At 38.5% G+C, this 20,255-nt stretch overlaps 1 long non-coding RNA gene across 1 annotated transcript in view; it reads left to right on the top strand.

Annotated features, from left to right (window-relative positions):
• Positions 1 to 10,528, top strand: part of LOC135228110 (uncharacterized) — a 102,201-nt gene extending 91,673 nt beyond the window's left edge. Inside the window, exon 3 of the long non-coding RNA XR_010318423.1 lies at positions 9,103 to 10,528. This is a non-coding gene — a long non-coding RNA (uncharacterized LOC135228110). The remainder of the gene's footprint in view (positions 1 to 9,102) is intronic.
• The last annotated feature ends 9,727 nt before the right edge of the window (positions 10,529 to 20,255 follow it).

Raw genomic sequence — 20,255 nt, 5'->3', positions numbered from 1 at the left:
ATTTTTATTGTGCTTTAAGTGAAAGTTTACAAATCAGATCAGTCTCTCATACAAAAATTTACATACACCTTGTTATACACTCCTAATTGCTCTCCCTCTAATGAGGTAGCACAGTACGTCCCTCCTCTCTCTCTCTTCATGTCCATTTGGGTAGCTTCTGGCTCCCTCTGCCTGCTCATCTCCCCTCCAGACAGGAGATGCCAACATAGTCTCATACCCAGCTATATTTTGACATTCTCATATTAATTTGTGTTATCTATGCAGCTGTCTTCAAAATGTCTTATTGTCCTTTTATGTATCTTTACCTTCATGTGGAACAGTTTTCTCCATTGGTGTCCAATTTTTGCCTAACTCATTCTAATATTTCAGAACTTAGCTCAGGTGATCTTGCCTTGCTCTGCACAAGTTGGGTTAGTTTCTCTGACTTGGGCCTCAGGATATAGGCCACTGTATTCAGGAACCATGGTGTAGATTGTCCTAGTAGAGTGAGTGAAGACGGTGGAAGCCCCTGGGTCTAGAGAACTCTTCTAAGCCTTCTTCAGTTGCATGTGTCATAAGGACTGAGTTGAGAGCCAGGAACTTCCATAAGGCTGTCTCAGAGTGGAATGGAGTGATCCCCCAGCCAAAGCTAAAGATGAACTGCTGGGTCTTGGGACCAAGAGGGATGAGAGAGAGGTCTATATGGGTCTGCTAAACCTTAGAGTTGAGTCAGAAAGGGGACAAATCACTGATGCTCCTTGGGAGCAATTTCCCAAGAGAATAGACCGTGATTTGCCAGGTCCTAACTTTAGCACTAGACTATTGACTAGGAGAATAAAGGGCATCTTTCTGGGTACCAGTACAGTGGGGGCCAGCACATTGATGAGGACTCCAACCATAAGGAAGTATAAGCCACACACTTCTCTCCCCAACATCTATACATCATATTAAAGAGAGATGTAAAAATTATTGAATTTAATTAAGCATTAAATTGGAGTGGACATTTCATTTCTTTTTGCTGCTAACAAATGGCTAGGGCTCAAGAGAAAGACATAATTCAGAGAAAATTAAGAAATTTAATTTTCTACGTACATCTGAGTGGAAGCATGACGTAAATGTTATGACCTTGCTGCATGCCCGGTAAGAAAAAAAAAAATTTAAAAGACTATTTATAGGAGACATTTACCAGAATGTGGGAAGAAGTTTCATAAACTAGAATCCCAGGGCCACAAGCAAATTTTTACCAAGTACTTATTCTTCCCAAGACCCCTTATTCATTGTTTTTCCCCTCACTACTATATGCATTTTTCTTTGTGATGCTTTCTATTAGATTTTGCTTCAACAATGAAGACATCAGTGTCTAAATCATTTCTGGAAGCCAGCATTTTAAACATGCCCTCCTGCTTTCCATCCTTCTGGTCCTTGCCAGAAGTCTCTGGTTGTCTGATATAAGAAAACAATCATGATTATCTCATTAATACTTAGTCCTGGTTTCCCTTCTAATCAGGTTAGTATTGCTGAGAATTCAAAGGAGAACAGAAATGTACTAAGAAGAAATAAATTGGTTCTAAGACTATAGCTTCCAGGAAGCTGCCCAAGGACACAAGTTTGCTTGCTGGTGAAATAAGATACCATGTGAAATGTAGATTTGTGTGGTGGGCGTAGCTCCATGAATCTAACTAGTCTAGACTCTAAGCTCTGAAAGACAGACACATACTCTTCGTCCTGCCTTTAACACCTTATCAGTAGCAGACTCTCAAATTTATTGATTCTGTTAAAAATCAGTAGCTAAATTCTGAAATAAGTTTTCTTTTTCTTCTCTCTATCTTCTCTGAACAAACTTATTTCTTCCCAGAATGTGTATGAATGGAAGGCAGCCTACACTGGTTGCACCCAAATGGCTTGTTTTAACTCTGGAGGTAAAATACTATTATCTATCTTTCAGCGCTTTTTTAAAAATTATTTTTTAAGGCATTGATCACAGTATAATAGACACACTTGCTGAGTGCTGAAGTATGATACTTAGGGATATCTGACATCCTAGTCTGGGTTCTCTAGAGAAGGAAAACCAGTGAAGCGTTAATCTATATTTATATCTATAGATATATATGCATCACTGGTTTTACTTCTCTAGAGAATGCAACACACACACACGCACACACGTGTGTATATGGAGCCCTGGTGGTACAGTGGTTAGGCGTTCGGCTGCTAACCAAAAGGTCGGCAGTTCAAATCCACGAGCTGTTCCTTGGAAATCCTACGGGGCAGTTCTACTCTGTCCTACAGGGTTGCTGTGAGTTGGAATTGACTCGATGGCAATGGGTTTATATATATATATATATATATATATATATATATATATATATATATATATATATATCTCAAACCCATTGCATCTGGACGGTTCTGACTCATAGCACACTATAGCGACCCTCTAGGACAGAGTAGAACTGCCCCCTAGGTGTCCAAAGAGTGGATGGTAAATTCAAACTGCTGACCTTTTGGTTAGTAGCCTGAGCTCTTAACCACTGAGCCAAACCCAAAAAAAACCCAGTGCCGTGGAGTTGATTCCGACTCATAGCGACCCTATAGGACAGAGTAAAGGCTCCATATATGTGTTGTTGTTAGGTGCTATCGAGCCAGTTCTGACTCATGGCAGCCCTATGCACAGTAGAACAAAACATTGCCCAGTCCTGCACCATCCTCACAATTGTTGCTATGCTTGAGCTCACTGTTGCAGTGTTGCAGCCACTGTGTGATTCTATCTCATTGAGGGCCTTCCTCTTTTTCACTGACCCTCTACTTTATCAAGCATGATGTCCTTCTCCAGGAACTGATCTCTCCTGATAACATGTCCAAAGTATGTGAGATGTAGCCTCACCATCCTTGCTTCTAAGGAGCATTCCAGTTGTACTTCTTACAAGACAGATTTATTTGTTCTTTTGGCAGTCTATGGTATTTCGATATTCTTCTCCAACACCACAATTCAAAGGATCAATTCTTTTTCAGTCTTTCTTATTCATTGTGCAGCTTTCCCATGTATATAAGGCTATTGAAAATACAATGGCTTGGGTCAGGCGCACCTTGGTCCTCAAGGTGGCGTCTTTGCTTTTGAACACTTTAAAGAGGTCTTTTGCAGCCGATTTGCCCAATGCAATGCATCTTTTAATTTCTTGACTGCTGCTTCCGTGGGTGTTGATTGTGGATCCAAGTAACATGAAATACTTGACAACTTCACCTTTTTCTCCATTTATCATGATGTTGCTTATTGGTCCAGTTGTGAGGATTTTGTTTTCTTTATGTTGAGGTGTAATCCATACTGAAGAGTGTGGTCTTTGACCTTCATCAGTAAGTGCTTCAAGTCCTCTTCACTTGCAGCAAGCAAGGTTGTGTCATCTGCATAATATATACGTAAGGAGAGAGAGAGAGGGACAGAGATTTATCTGCAGGAAATGGCTGATGCAGTTGTGTTGTTGTTGTTGTTAGGTGTTGTTGAGTTGATCCCGACTCATAGTGACCCTAAGTACAATGAAACAAAACACTGCCCAGTCCTGGGTCATCTTCAAAATCATTGTTAATGCTTGAGCCCATTGTTGTAGCCAATGTGTCAATCTCTCATTGAAGGTCTTCCTCTTTTCTGTTGACCACCTACTTTACCAAGCATGTTGTCCTTCTCCAGGGTTGATCCCTCCTGATAAAATGTCCAAAGTGTGTAAGATGAAGCCTCACCATTCTTGCTTCTAATGAGCATTCTGGCTGTATTTCTTCCAAGACAGACTTGTTCATTCTTCTGGGAGTCCATGGTATATTTAATATTCTTCATTAACACCGTAAATCAAAGGCATCATTTCTTCTTTGATCTTCCTTATTCATTCCCAGCTTTCACGTGCATATGAGGTGATTGAAAACACCCTGGCTTGGGTCAGGCACACATAGTTGTGGAGGCTGTTGTTAGATACCATCCGGGCAGTTCTGACTCGTAGCCACCCTATGTACAACAGAACAAAACACTGTCCGTTCCTGCACCATTCTCACAATTGTTGCTATGCTTCAGTCTATTGATTGTTGCAGCTACTATGGCAATCCATCTCATTGAAGGTCTTCCTCTCTTTTGCTGACCCTCTACTTTATCAAGCATGATATCCTTCTCCAGGGGCTGATCCATCCTGATAATGTGCCCAAAGTATGTGAGATATAGGCTCACCATTCTTACTTCTAAAGAGCATTCTGGTTGTACCTCTTCCAAGACAGATTTGTTCATTCTTTTGGCAGTCCATGGTATATTCAATATTCTTCTCTAACACTACAATTCAATGATGTCAATTCTTCTTTGGTCTTCCTTATTTGTCATCAGGCTTTCATATGCATAAAATGAGGTGATTGAAAACACCATGGCTTGGGTCAGGTGCACTTTAGTCTTCAAGGTGATGTTTTTGCTTTTCACTACTTTAAAGAGATCTTTTGCGGCAGATTTGCCCAAAGCATTACATCGTTTGATATATATATATATGTACGCATCTTTTTAAATCATACTTTAGATGAAGGTTTATAGAACAAACTAGCTTCTCATTAAACTGTTAGTACACATACTGTTTTATGACATTGATTACCAACCCCACAACATGTCAACAATCTCCCTTCTCGATCTTGGGTTCCCCAGGACCAGCTTTCCTACCCTCTAGTCCTTGCCGCTAGGCTGGTGTGCCCCTTTAGTCTTATTTTGTTTTATGGTCCTGTCTAATCTTTGGATGAAAGGTGAACCTCAGGAGTGACTTCATTACTGAGCTAAAAGGGTCTCCGGGGGACATATTCTTGGGGTTTCTCCAGTCTCTGTTAGACCAGCAAGTCCGGTTAGAGTTTTGTTTTATATTTTATCTTATATTTTAGAATTTTTGTGTTAGAATTTTGTTTTATATTTTTCTCCAGCTCTGTCTGGGGATCCTGTGTTGTGATCCCTGTCAGGGCAGTCAGTGGTGGTAGCTGGGCACCATCAAGCTGTACTGGACTTGGTCGGGTGGAGGCCATGGTAGTTGTGGTCCATTAGTCCTTTGTGTCTTTAGTTTTCTTCATTCTCCATTGCACCTGCAGGGGTGAGACCAGTGGAGTATTTTAGATGGCCGCTCATAGGCTTTTAAGACCCCAGACACAACTCACCAAAGTAGAAAGTAGAACATTTTCATTGTAAATTATGTTATGCCACTTGAGCTAAATGTTCCCTGAGACCGTGATCCCCACAGCCGTCAACTCAGTGATTTGGTCCCTCAGGGAGTTTGGATATGTCTATGGAGCTTCCATGACCTTGCCTTGTAAAAGTTGTCCTGGCTTCCCCAGTATGCGTCGTTTGATTTCTTGACTGCTGCTTCCATGGGTATTGATTGTGGATCCAAATAAAATGAAAGCCTTGACAACTTCAATCTTTTCTCCATTTATCATAATGTTGCTCATTGGTCTAGTTGTGAGAGTTTTTGTTTTCTTTATTTTGAGGTGTAATCCATACTGAAGGCTCTGGTGTTTGATCTTCATCAGTAAGTGCTTCAAGTCCTCTTCAGTTCCAGCAAGCAAGGTTGTGTCATCTGCATAATGCAGGTTAATGAGTCTTCCTCCAATCCTGATGCCCTGTTCTTCTTCATATAGTTCAGCTTCTCATATTATTTGCTCAGCATACAGATTGAATAGGTACAGTGAAAGGATACAACCCTGATGCACACCTTTCCTGACTTTAAACCATGCAGTATCCCCTTATTCTGTTTGAATGAGTGCCTCTTGATTTATGTACTGGTTCCTCAGGAGCACAGTAAAGTGTTCTGGAATTCCCATTCTTTGCAATGTTATCCATAATTTGTTATGATCCACACAGTCAACTGCCTTTGCATGGTCAATAAAATGCAGGTAAACATCTCTGCTTTCAGCCAGGACCCATCTGACATCAGCAGTAAGATGGTCCCACGTTCTCTTCTGAATCCAGTTGAATTTCTGATAGTTCCCTGCTGATATACTGCTGCAGCTGCTTTTGAATGATCTTCAGCAAAATCTTACTTTTGTGTGAAATTAATGATATTGTTCAATAATTTCCTCATTCAGTTGGAACACATTTTTCTGGAATGGGTGTAAATATAGATATCTTCCAGTCAGTTGGCCAGATAGCTGTCTTCCAAATTCCTTGGCATAGACAAGAGCACTTTCAGCCCTCTACCCATTTATTGAAATATCTCAATTGGAATTCTGTCAATTCCTGGAGCCTCGTTTTTCGCCAATGCCTTCAGTGCAGCTTGGACTTCTTCCTTCAGCACCATTGATTCCTGATTATATGGTACCTCCTGAAATGGTTGAACATTGACCAATTCTTTTTGGTATAGTGAGTCTGTATTCATTCCATGTTCTTTTGATGCTTCCTGCGTTGTTTGATGTTTTCCCCACAGAATCCTTCAGTATTGCAACTTGAGGCTTGAATTTTTTCTTCAATTCTTTCAGCTTGAGAAATGTAGAGTGCGTTCTTCCCTTTTGGTTTTCTATCTCCAGCTCTTTGCACGTGTCATTATAATACTTTACTTTGTCTTCTCGAGCCACCTTTTGAAATCTTCTATTTAGCTCTTATACCTCTTCATTTCTTCCTTTCACTTTAGGTACTTGACGTTCGAGAGCAAGTTTCAGAGCCTCTTCTGACATCGATTTTGGTCTTTTCTTTCTTACTTCTCTTTTTAATGATGCTTTGTTTCTTCACGTATGATGTCCTTGATGTCATTCCACAACCGGCCTGGTCTTGGATCATTAGTGTTCAATGCATCAAATTTATTCTTGAGATGGTCTCTAAAGTCAGGTGGTATATGCTCAAACTCATAATTTGGCTCTTGTGGATTTGTTCTAATTTTCTTCAGCTTCAACTTGAACATGCATATGAGCAATCGATGATCTGTTCCACAGTCGGCCCCTGGCCTTGTCCTGACTGATAATATTGAGTTTTTCCATTGTCTTTTCCCACAGATGTAGTCTATTTGATTTCTGGGTATTCATTCCATCTGGTGAGGCCCATGTGTATAGTTGCCATTTATGTTGGTGAAAAAAGGTATTTGCAATTAAGAAATCACTGGCCTTGCAAAATTCTATCTTCCAATCTGTGGCATTGTTTCTATCACCAAGGCCATATTTTCCAGCCACCGATCCATCTTGTTTCCAGCTTTTGCATTCCAATCTCCATGCATCCTGATTGCATGTTAGATCAATTTCAGACTGCAGAAGTTGGTAAAAATCTTCAATTTCTTCATCTTTGGCCTTAGTGGTTGGTGTGGAAATTTGAAAAATAGTCGTATTAACTGGTCCTCCTTGTAAGCATATGGATATTACCTATCACTGACAGCGTCGTACTTCAGGATGGATCTTGAAATGTTCTTTTTGGTGATGCCATTCCTTTTCATGTTGTCATTCTGGCATAGTAGACCGTTTGTTCAGTGCAAAATGTCCAATACCAGTCCATTTAGCTCACCAATGCCTAGGGTATTGATATTTATGTGTTCCATTTTATTTCTGAGGATTTCCAATTTTCCTAGATTCATACTTCATACATTCCACATTCCACTTATTAATGGATGTTTGCAGCTTTTTCTTCTCATTTGCATCATGCCACATCAGTAAATGAAGGCCCTGAAAACTTGACTCCATTCACATCATTAAGGTCAACTCTACTTTGAGGGGACAGCTCTTCTCCAGTCGTATTTTGAGTGTCTTCTAACCTGAGGTGTTCATCTTCTGGCACTATGTCAGACAATGTTCCACTGCTATTCATAAAGGTTTTCACTGGCTAATTCTTTTCGGAAGTAACTACCGGGTCCGTCTTCCTAGTCTGTCTTAGTCTGGAAGCTCAGTTGAGACTTGTCCTCCAGAGGTGATCCTGCTGGTATTTGAACTCTGGTGGCATAGCTTCCAGCATCACAGCAACATGCAATCCCCCATAGTACGATAAACTGACAGATGCAGGGGGGTATATAGCCATAACCCATTGCCCTTGAGTCCATTCTGACTCATAGTGTCCCTATAGAACTGCCCCACAGAGTTTCCAAGGAGCAGCTGGTAGATTTGAACTTCTGACCTTTTGGTTAGCAGCCAAACCATAGCTCTTAACCACTACACCACCAGGGTTTCTGTATAGCCATAAAAAAAAAAAAATTTAGACCCCTTAATAATTCATGGGAAACACATGGCTGGCACACCTTGGAACTCTGATTCAGCACTTTCAATCTAATAAAATAATTGGAAGCACACAAGTTTGTTGTTATTAGATTCACTATGTTTTGTAAATTATTGTAGCTGTTATTTGTTTGTGGCAGATGACACAACATAACCGAACTGTCATTTTTAAATCTAATTAGAGAGTATGTGTTCTGATTCTGCATCTTGATTATTTTGCTTACCATCCAGAAGTAGGCCATGTGAAGAGCCATGGTTTATATTCTTGGTTGCTAGATCAGCCCCCAATATGCCACAGTTACAAAAGACATGGTCAGTTGGTAGAGTCCCAGCCCCTTGGAGATAAATTTCTCGAAAGCCTTTGAACTATTAATTTTTTTTTTTCCTGAGGAGGGAGGGAAAAAAAAAGTACCAGAAGCAAAGTGTGTTATTTCTGGTTTTCCACTGAATCTGAAAATGTCAGAACAAATAGAGGGTAGTTAGGGATGAAAACACAGTGCGTTGAATTGAATATGAAACATGCTACAGGCTGCTTCTTGTTGCTGATATTCCAATCATAAAAAATGATATACAGTCCAAGTCAATTGATTTTCTGAAGCCAGATTCATAGATATGCAAAGAATGCTGGGGTTGACGTAGTGCTGTACATTGTTTGGTAGAAAATTTTTCCAGCAACTTTCTTCCTCCATGAATGTGTCATTTCATCATAACCTGTTGCCATTGAGTCGTTTCTGACCAATAGTGACTGTACTGGACAGAGTAGAACTGTCCCGTAGGGTTTCCAAGTCTGTAAATCTTTATGAAAACAGACTGCCGCAGCTTTCTCCTGTGGAGAGGCTGTTGGGCTCAAACTGAGAACTTTTTCCTTAGTAGTCAAGCACTTAACCACTTCTCTACCAAGGCTCCTTTCATCATGGGCTTTTTTTTTTTATTTCACCTAAGGATCAAAGATAACATGGATAAGATTTTGAAGAATGGGAATTCCAGAACACTTAATTGTGATCATGAAGAACCTGTACATAAATCAAGAGGTGGTCGTTTGAACAGGACAAGAGGATACTGCATGGTTTAAAGTCAGGAAAGGTGTGCATCAGGGTTGTATCCTTTCACTGTACCTATTCAATTTGTATGCTGAGCAAATAATCTCATAAGCTGTACTAGATGAAGAAAAACAGGGCATCGGGATTGGAGGAAGACTCATTAACAACCTGTGTTATGCAGGTGACACAACTTTGCTTGCTGAAAGCAAAGAGGACTTGAAGCACTTACTGGTGAAGATCAAAAACCATAGCCTTTTTTTTTTCAGTATGTGTTACACCTCAACATAAAGAAAACAAAAACTCTCACATCTGGACCAATGAACAATGTCACAATAAATGGAGAAAAGATTTGAAGTTGTCAAGGATTCAATTTTATTTGGATCCATGATCAACATATATAGAAGCAACAGTCAAGAAATCAAAAGACACATGCATTGGGCAAATACACTGCAAAAGACCTCTTTAAAGCATTGAAAAGCAAAGATATCACCTTGCAGACTAAGGTGCACCTGACCCAAGCTATGTGAAAGCTGGACGATGAATAAAAATGACCTAAGAAGAACTGATGCCACTGAATTGTGGTGTTGACAAAGAATATTGAATATATCATGAACTGCCAAAGAACGAACAAATCTGTCTTGGAAGAAGTACAACCGGAATACTCCTTGGAAGCAAGGATGACGAGACTATGTCTCATGTGCCACCGAATTGTGGTGTTGACAAAGAATATTGAATATATCATGAACTGCCAAAGAACGAACAAATCTGTCTTGGAAGAAGTACAACCAGAATACTCCTTGGAAGCAAGGATGACGAGACTATGTCTCATGTACGTTGGACACATTAGCAACAGGGATCAATCCCTGGAGAATAACAACATGCATGGTAAAAAGAGGAAGACTGTCAATGAGACGGATTGACACCGTGGCTGCAACAATGGGCTCAAGCATAACAATGATTGTGAGGACAGCGCAGGATTTAGCACTGTTTCGTTCTTTTGTACATAAGGTCACTGTGAGTCAGTACCAACTCATGGTACCCAACAACAAATAACAACAAGGATCAAAGAAGCTATTCTCTGGTATAATAATGAGGAAAAAGCATGGAACTTCATTGAGTCTGACTGATAAGAATATTCTTAAGCCAATGCAGGTAATTTCTAGAGAACTCAGTGAGTACTCTTTGATTTTTTATGGTAAATTATTGCCTCTGAAACACCTTAGGCCCAGCCCCTAAAGAATAGATCTGTCTTAAAGTAAAAAATGAATAGAATAGCATCAGATTTCTTATATTCTTTGATGTCAAACTTTCCTGGCGTTTTTCTGATTCTCATGATTGGGCATTGTGACTTTTTCTCTCTCTCTGATTCTTTTGGTGTTCCATCAAATTCTCTCTTTTGGCCTTTTCTCACACTGTATTCTCTCCCTAGGCAATCTCATTGTTTGAAAAACCCTGAATGATTTCAAAACCTATATTTAGCCCTAATTTTTTTTGTGGTCCAGACCTCTAAAATGGTAACAAGGGCAATATTCAGTGTGTTTTTTACTATGCCCTCGTGCCTAGGTTAACAAATCTACATAACTGGTCTCATTTAGCTCTTTAGCAGCCACCTGTGGGGTAGATGCTATTATCATCCTCATTTTACAAGAGAGTAAAATAAAATTTAGTGACATCATGTAATTTGCCTAGGGTCACACAGGTAGTAAGTAACTAAGCTGGGTTTGAAACTCTGGCAGTTTGACTCTAAAATGAGTGCTTTTCGAGACCTGCCTCTCAGCTGCCTGCTAAGCATCTTCTTTTAAATCTCCTATAGACCTCTCACAGCCAATGTACGCAAGGCATATTTCCTAAAAAAAACTGTTTCCCCTTTGGCAAGTAGCTCATGCATTCAACCAGTAAGAATTTATCAAGCATCACCAAGGGCCAGACCACAGGCTATGCACTGGGGGAAAAGTGTTGAATAAAACAATTATGGTCCCTACATTTGTAGAATTTATTATTTAGAGAGGGGAGACTCTCATTAATCAAATCATTATGCAAATAGGGAATTAATTCCTAACTGGAATAAGTGCTAAGAGGAGAAAATGCAGCATGCTATGAAATCATGTTGCAGGTGACCTGTTTTCTTGGTGGGGGAGGGCAAGGAAGAATTTCTTGATGGATTACTAATTAATCTGAGATCAAAAAGATGAGTAATAGTTAACCAGACAGAGGATGACTTCCAGGCAGTAATTACAACATCTGAAAATGTCATGCAGTGGGAGGTAGCCTAGCATATTAGAGGAACTGAAAAGAGGATTGGTATATCTGGAGAAGTGGTAGAAGTTGCAGGTGTAGACTAAGCAAGCAAGGACAAGATCATGTAAAGCTTTCTAAGATATATTATTCTTCTCTTAAGACCAATGGAAAGCCATCAGGTGGTTTTAATCAGTGTAGTGAAATAATTAAATTTATGCTTTGAAAATATCACTCTGACTACTGTTGAGGTACTGGATTGGAGAGGGGGAAAGTGGATTCAGGGTAACCAGGTAGGGTGCTATTTCAGTGGCCTAGGTGAGAGATGATGGTGTTATCACTTGTTGCTGTTGTTTAGAGAAGGGTGGTAGTCTTAGAGACAGAGATAAAAAAAATCTACATTTTCCTTTCCATCCAAGTCAGAATTTTTTCATTTCAACTTCATATTTTCTCTTATTCCTTTTATCCATTAATTTTCCTGTTGACTTTACCTCCTTAACATCTTTTGTATCTTCATCACTGTGCTACTATCTGAGTTCTGAGTTACTTTACTACTTGGACTAATGCAATAGTCCAATTTCTTTAATTCATCTTCTACTTTACATTGCCAGAATGTTTATTATAAAATACAAAGCTGATAATCTTTTCTGTTTAAAACTAGTCAGTGGCTGTAGAATAAAGTCAAAACTTTAAAGGACATAGAGGTCCTTCATAATATACCCCATGTACTTTTCCCCTCTCACCTACTATAAATGAGTTATGCCTAAATACTTGTAGTTTTATGTGAGACAAATAAATATAAGGCATTATTGTAATATAAATCCCCACCTAAGAGGGAATAATTACATTACGATGATTTATGTTACAATAATACCTTATATTTATTTGTCTCACATAAAACTACAAGTACTTAGGCATAACTCATTGTCAACTGATCTAATTAAGTCAACAAGTCTTAAGGTTTTAGTAGTGTCTTAGGCTGGGTTCTCTAGAGAAGCAAAACCAGTAAAGTGTATAAATGTATATAGAAAAAGATTTATATCAAGGAAACAGCTCACATGATTGTAGAGGCTGAAATGTCCCAAGTCCATGTATCAGGATAGAGGCTTCTCTCAATTCACATAGCCACAGGGGCTGGTGAACCCAAGGTTGGCAGATCAGAGAGCGGGACTCCCACTCTCAGGCTGTGAAGATCCATGAATTCCAAGATCTGCAGATAAGCTGATAGCTCAAGTTGCAAGAGCCAGAGGTCAGACGAACAGAAGGCAGTGCAGGATCCAGAGTGAGCAAAAAAGCCAGAATGTCTGCTTATATTTGAGTGCAAGCCACACTCACAAGGAAACTCCCTTTCAACTGATTGGTTACTCACAGCAGATTCAGTCACGGGAGTGATTACATATAAACACCGAGAACCACGGCCCAGTCAAGTTGACATATGATCTTAACCATCAAGGTGACATGGCTGTCCATAATGCTGTAGCTAAATCAAGTGCCAGTGATTTTAGACTAGCTGTTTATTTGCTCACTTATATTTAAATTAGATTAACTATATTGGGGACCTCTTGCACCCTGCTTCATAATCTCCGGGCCCTCCTTATTTCTGCCAAGCTATTTTTCAGCAAAGAGTTTACTCAGTTGGACATGTATATTTTGTTTTCAGATATGTGGTTTCTTTGATGTACAATGTGGGATGCCTTCGGGGACTTGTTCAGTCATTATGGCCCAGGTGCAAACTGGAAGTATAAGGGAATTGATGGCAGTGGGCAACCTGTGACTGATAGGGAATTAGAGTTGGTGGGTATATACTTCCTTTTCCCATCGATTGAGTGAGTAATTCTGAGATATTTTCTATACAGCGTCCTAGTGGGATCAAGCCCTGGTTGTCCACAGCTATGATGAGTTCAGTATCTTCTTGAATTGGCCATCCTTCCTCCACTCCTTTTCCTTGGAGTTCTTAAACTATTTTCACCTACTCCCTAGTTTTAAGCTCTGCTTTTAGTTGGGACAATATTGACTGTGGAAATGGATGGTCACTACAGATAAAGATGAAATAGCTAGTGACAAAAAAAAGCACACTTGAATTATGCTGAAGTAACAACAATAAAAAACTGGATTTGATTTAATAATCATTCAGCAGTTAAAAATCATGGAAGAAATAAGTATCAAGCATTACATGTTTTAGCTCACTACTTTTAATACACAAAAAAGGGGCACTTATTCTCTGCCAACAAATTACAAGACAAATTTAGCAAGGAAATTAAAGATGTCCAAGAATTAAATGATCATAAGTTTACAGCTTTTAGTAATAGAAAAAAGTCATCAACCCAATAAATAAACTGAAAAAAAGAAAAATAAACAAACCAAGGAGGAGCCATGTCGTGAAGAACGCATGGCATAATGGCAAGAGTACAAAATATGTCACTAACGTTTCCAATGTGTGTGTGTCTTTCTTAGCACTTAAAGTGTAAAGTCTAAAGACTTAGTTAGACTTAAAGTCTTTCATTTGGCTTCCAAGATGTGTCCCTTGAGCTCTAAGGATATAAAAAAAACCCCTGCAAAATGGGAAGACTTCAATGGGCATTGAAAGGCACATTTGAAAAACTTGGTTTATTATTAATCCTGTTGCTCATGAAAGGCTTCTCAACTTTATTCAAGAGCAGGTGATCACAGATCATGATTCCCAAGCAGAGCTTCTGAGATTCCGATTTTAGTAAGTCGTCTTCTAGGAAATGCTGTCGTCTCATAGGAGACATTCAAATAAGAGGACTGGCTTCTACTTTCCCATTTACTGACCTTAACAGTGAGGGCTAGAATAACTTTCTCCTCAGGTATGTCCAGCAAGTGTGCCCATGAGTGTGATGTGTGTTTGTGTATAGGTATGTCAGTGATTGCTTAAGCTTCTGATATTTTGAAATCCCAGGTTTCTCTTTTCTTTGTGCTTGGCTCCTCCTTGTAAACTTCCCAGCAGAGGCTAAGGTTTTACATGCATCCTTATGAACCCAGATCTAAGGTGAGTGGACCTCTTGGTGCTCACTATCACTTTTAGAGGGCAGCTCATAACAGCGTCCACACTGAACACTAGTGGCTTTTTCAGGGAACAAAACGTGGAAGCAACTTGATCAAAGTCATCTCGAATTGCATTGTTGTGGTGGTGGTGGTGTACCATTGAGTCGACTACAACTCCTAGCCACCCATTAGGAAGAGTAGAATTGCCCCATAGGATTTCCAAGGCTGCAATCTTTACAGAAGCAGGTTGCCACATCTTTCTCCCATGGAATGGATGGTGGGTTCGAATTGCCGACCTTTTGGTTAGCAGCTGAGTGTTAACCACTGCTCCATCAGGGCTCCTTCTTTCAAATTGCATTAGGGAGGCAAAACTGAGGCTTCACTGACTCTGCTTGCGTCAGAGTTTGTTGTAATTCTCTCCCAGACTCTTCCTAGGCTATTGCAATGTGAGGTCAGTTAATCCTTTCTGGAAGTGTTCTAGAGAAATATACAATAATCCTCATCTTTATCACTATATTATGTATGTTTCATAGAAGACTGAACATATATACAAATTAAGTTCTGGTTTCCCAAGGATAATATAGAAAATAATTCTAATAGTATGTAGAAACACAGAACTTGATTTTTATCAATAAATTCTGTGTATGTGTATGCATAAGTTTTTTTTTTTATTATTATTCTCTGTAAATGATATAATCATATACCTAGAAAACTGAAGAGGCCTTACCATGAAAATAATTAGAATTGATAAGAACAGTTGATAAGACAGGTGGAGAAAAGATAGCTATATTATATCAATAGTTTTTATTTTCTATTTGAGCAATATAACTAGAAATGGAATAGGAAAAGCATTCCATTCACAATAACAACAAAACACATAAAATATTTAGAAATAAAAGTAACAGAAAAGGCATTGAAGACTATACAACTTTTAACACTCATACCATAAGACACACAGGAATAAAAAGAAGAAATATGCCTTCAAATTGGAAGATTTAATAAAATTGGACCCTGTGCATATACCATATATAAAAATTCAGGTGAATTAAAGTTTTGAATATAAAATACTTAAAACTATGAAACTATGGACCAAAATCTTGGAGGCTACATTTTTAATCTTGGGTGTCTAGTATCAAGGACTAAAAACCTATGTTATATTATGTTGTTGTTAGGTGCCGTCAAGTCAGTTCCAACTCATAGCAACCTTACGTACAACAGAACAAAACACTGCCAGGTCCTGCACCATCCTCACATTTGTTACTATGTTTGAGCCCATTATTGCAGCCACTGTGTCAATCCATCTTGTTGAGGGTCTTCCTCTTTTTCACTGACCCTCTACTTTACCAAGCAGGATGTCCTTTTCCAGGGACTGAATAACAGAAAAACTTGATTTCATTTTTTAAAAATACTTGATTTTATTAAAAAAATAACCCTTCTGTATAAAAGATAATCATCTTCTAGGAAAGCTGTCTTAGTCATCTAGTGCTGCTATAACAGAAGTACCACAAATGGATGGCTTTAACAAAGAGATGTTTATTCTCTCACAGTCTGGTAGGCTAGAAGTTCGAATTCAGGGTGCCGGCTCCAAAGGAAAGCTTTCTCTGTTGGCCTTCTCTTCAATCTTACCCCAGACTAAGAGCTTCTCTGCACAGGGACCCCGAGTCCAAAGGACGTGCTCTGCTCCCAGTGCTGCTTTCTTGGTGGTGTGATGTCCCCAGCTCTCTGTTTGCATCTCTTTCCTTTTATCTCTTAAGAGATAAAAGGTGGTACAGGTCACACCTCAGGGAAACTCCCATTACATTGGATCAGGGAGATGACCTGAGTAAGGGTGGTGTTACAGTCCCACCCTAATCCTTTTAACATAAAATTACAATCACAAAATGGAGGACAACTACACAATACTGGGAATCATGGCCCAGCCAAATCGATACACATATTTTTTGGGGGACATAGTTCAATCCATGACACAAGCCAATTGAAAAGAAAGGATTGGGCAAAAATATTTTTATCACAGATGATGAAGAGTTAACATATGCATCATAAAAAAGATCTTTTATAAATTGACTAGAAAAGGCTATGCAACCCAATACATAAATAAGCAAAGAACATGGTTAGACAAATCACAGAACAAATTAAAATGATCCAGAATCATATGAGGAAATGGTAAAATTCTCTAATGATCAGGGAAATGCAGGCTATATAGGTATAACTTTATCTAACAGGCAAGCATTAAGAAGAATGAAATCTTTATTGCTGTCGAGAATGTTAAGAAAGCATTCTCATATATTATTGGTGGAAATGTGAATCGCTACAGTGATTTTTTGTGAAAATATTTGACAACATCTAATAAAATTAAAAATGCAAATATCTTTCAACCCAGAAATCGGTTCTCAGAATATATTTCCTAGAAATGAAAGTCCTCGTACGTAAAGATACATGCACAAGGGTGCAGTGGTATTATGCTTAGTGGTTAAAAAAATTAAAAAGTACAACTCTCAAACTGAAGAGAATGTCCATGAATAGGGAAATAGAATATTATGCCTATATATCTACAACATGGAATATCATATAACTATTACAAAGAAAGAATTATTATTAATGATTTATTTTACTTTTGTTGTTCTTATCGAAAATATGCACAGCAGACCATACACCAACTCAACAGTTTCTATGTATATGTTTCAGTGACATTGATTACAGTCTTTGAATTTTGCAGCCATCTTTACTCTCCTTTTCTGAGTTGTTCTTCCCCATTAACATAAACTCATCGTCCCCTGAGAAGAATGAATAATTTTTATAAGTTGATCTGGAGAGATTTCAATGAGATATGCAAAAAAAAAAAAAAATTACTTATAACATTTCATTTTTTTTAACAAGTAGTAACTGAACATCCTATATGTGCATGAACACATAAATGTTTTAGACTGTGTAAGACTGGAACAGAAAAAAATATTGAAGGATAAATTGATGATGTTAATATGTGTTATCTGAAGGGTATGGGAGGCATGGAGGCTAAGGTACATGGAAAATGGAAAATATGGAAGAAAAAGGAACTAGTAAAAAGAAAAAAAGGCATTGAATATATATAATCACATTTACATGTTAATGTGAAATTATATATATGAATGTGTGATAATTTTTTTAAAAAGCGGAATTGCTAACCTACGTTTTTGCTTTGCAGGTTTGAATAACTATATATTTTTATTCTGCTACACTATGAATGCTCCTGCATCAGTTTAGTAATTACCTTCTTCTCTCGACACTTCTCTAGAAAATTGTGTTCCATTAGGAAAATGATCTGATATTCTGAGAGAAGTTCTAACCTCTCTTTTCTCCACTACAATTAAGTTTTTATATTGATCTATTTTCATTTTTCCAAAGGTTCCTTTTAAAAAATTATGTCTACATAGCCTGAAAATAAGGGGCCCTGATGATGCAAATGATTAAGTGCTTGGCTGCTAACAGAAAGATTGGCAGTATGAACCCACCCAGTGGTTCCACAGGAGAAAGACTTGGCAATCTGCTCCTGTAAACATTTTTTCCAAAGAGCAGCTGGTGGGTTTGAACTGCCGACCTTATGGTTAGCAGATGTAGTTCTTAACCACTGTGCCACCAGGGCTCCTTGTAAAGATTATAGCCTAGGAAACCCTATGGGGCAGTTCTGCTCTGGCACATGGGGTCGCTATGAGTTGGAATTGACTTGATGGCGCACAACAACAACAGCCTGAAAATGTCTCACTTCTCCAGGAATTTCCAATAAAAATATAACCATTTTTTTTGACACTAGGCCACATATATACTTTGCTGTCATGAGAACAATTGATTGGGTTGATTGAACAGCTTATAACTTAAACTTCTTTAAAAATAAAAACAGAGATGTCTTGTGGCTATAACGACTAAACGTCATAGCCTGCTAATCGAGTATCTAGCTTTTTCTCCCTAATATGGCAGTTTTCTGAAATATTAAAAGTATATAATATCCCCATTATTACATTGGGATTTGAAGGTCCCAGGTTTGGAACTATTACATATTTATATAAATAAACATATATACATATGACGGTGAAGGAACTATTACTGTAACATGAGACAAGTCTTTTTAAAAAATAATTTATGTTATTTCTGTTGTTTTTGAGAATATATACAGCAGAACATACACCAATTCAACAATTTCTACATGTCCAATTCAATAACATTGATGGCATTCTTCAAGTTGTTCAACCATTCTGCTGATGTACAACCAACCTCCTCATGGGGTTTGGTTCCTTGGTTTAGAGGTTTAGGGTCATGGTTTCATGGGACATTTCAGTTAATTGGTCTGATACTGTGTTTAATACCTCTAGTTCATTGCATAGTATCTGGGATCTTAAAAGCTTGAAAGCAGCCAGCCAAGGTACAATAATTTGTCTCTATTCTCCTGGAGCAACAGAGGAAGAAGGAAAGTCAGGAATAGGAGGAGGAAATGGAATATGTGGCTAATTGCCTCCATGAACAACTGCCCTCTTTGCTATGAGACCAGACAAACTGGATGATGCCCAGCTACCATTACTGAACATTTTGGTTAAAAATTGTACAGTAGAATCCTGATCAAAAGGGGGAAAATGTAGAGCAGAATTTTAAATGTTCATGGAATCCACACTTTATAGAGTCATGGAGGCTGAATAAACCCCTGAAATTATTGCTCTGAGATAATCTTTAAACCTTAAACCAAAAATATCTTAAGGCAAAATAGTCTTAAAAACCCCAAACAGGAGTTTACCTCAACTAGTAAAAAAAAGTCTGCCTTGAGCATTGTGCTCTTTTAAGATCTATCTTTATGGGATCAAACTGACAACAGCAACTTGAAAGATAGGAAATTTAGGGAACAATGAGTTTATGTTAATGGGAAAGGAACAATTCAGAAAAGGAAAGAACAAGTCTTCTTTCATCCCTTATTTACAAGGCCATGGTCATTGTTATCAACTGAGTTTAGCTCCTTCTTTTGTCTCCTCCACCATTCAATTTCCTAGACCTTTTATAAGCCTAAACTCAAGTACTACTTTCTCACAAAACAATGAGGTGCTTCATGGACATTTCATCCTCCTGTCTAGACTTCCATTCCCTGTGAACAATAACCAAGCCTTCTAATTTTCATTTGCTCCCCATAGATGCAGCACAAATCTGGTTCCTAGCAGATGCTCAGTAAACACTTGTTGACTAATCTCTTGGCACTGCTTTTATGTGTGTTGTGGCTAAGATTGATCATCACCTGGTGTCAATTTTAGCAAACCTTTCATGAGTACACTAATGACCATAAGTTCTTTCTTTACCCTTATGTTTTTAATTCTGTCTGCTGTAAGGCTCCAGGTACATATATTCCACGTATGAATTTCTACTGAGATTTATGACATGCTTTGCTCACTCTGGAATCTGTAAGATTAAGCCCTACTGAAGTAGTGAAGCATCAGTGTTTGCCTTGGAGGCTGCACATCCTTCTTTCTGCACTTCCCTCCTCCTTTTTTATGCCACTATAGCTACTTCCTACCCCCAAATCATGCCCAAGCTGCTCTGTGCTACCAGTGCATCCAGTAACTCCCTGGTTTTCTGTTACACACCTGTGGCAGGTGGTCTCTTGAGGAATGCCCTTGCATTGACCTATTTTCTATCTATAATACTTGAATATGGAATACAAGGGGAAGAGAGGGCAGTAGCATTCTTTCTTTATTCTTGGCCTTTAACATCCAAGATCATGAAGATGGCACAGGACCAGTATATGTTTTGTTCTGTGTTACATTATGAGTCTGAGCTGACTTGATGGCAACTAACAACAATAAC

The sequence above is a fragment of the Loxodonta africana genome, chromosome 2 (genome assembly GCF_030014295.1).
Source record: "Loxodonta africana isolate mLoxAfr1 chromosome 2, mLoxAfr1.hap2, whole genome shotgun sequence".
NCBI classification, from domain to species: Eukaryota; Metazoa; Chordata; class Mammalia; order Proboscidea; family Elephantidae; genus Loxodonta; species Loxodonta africana.
The sequence above is the reverse complement of the archived record's forward strand: the minus strand, read 5'-3'. Positions and strand labels throughout refer to the sequence as shown.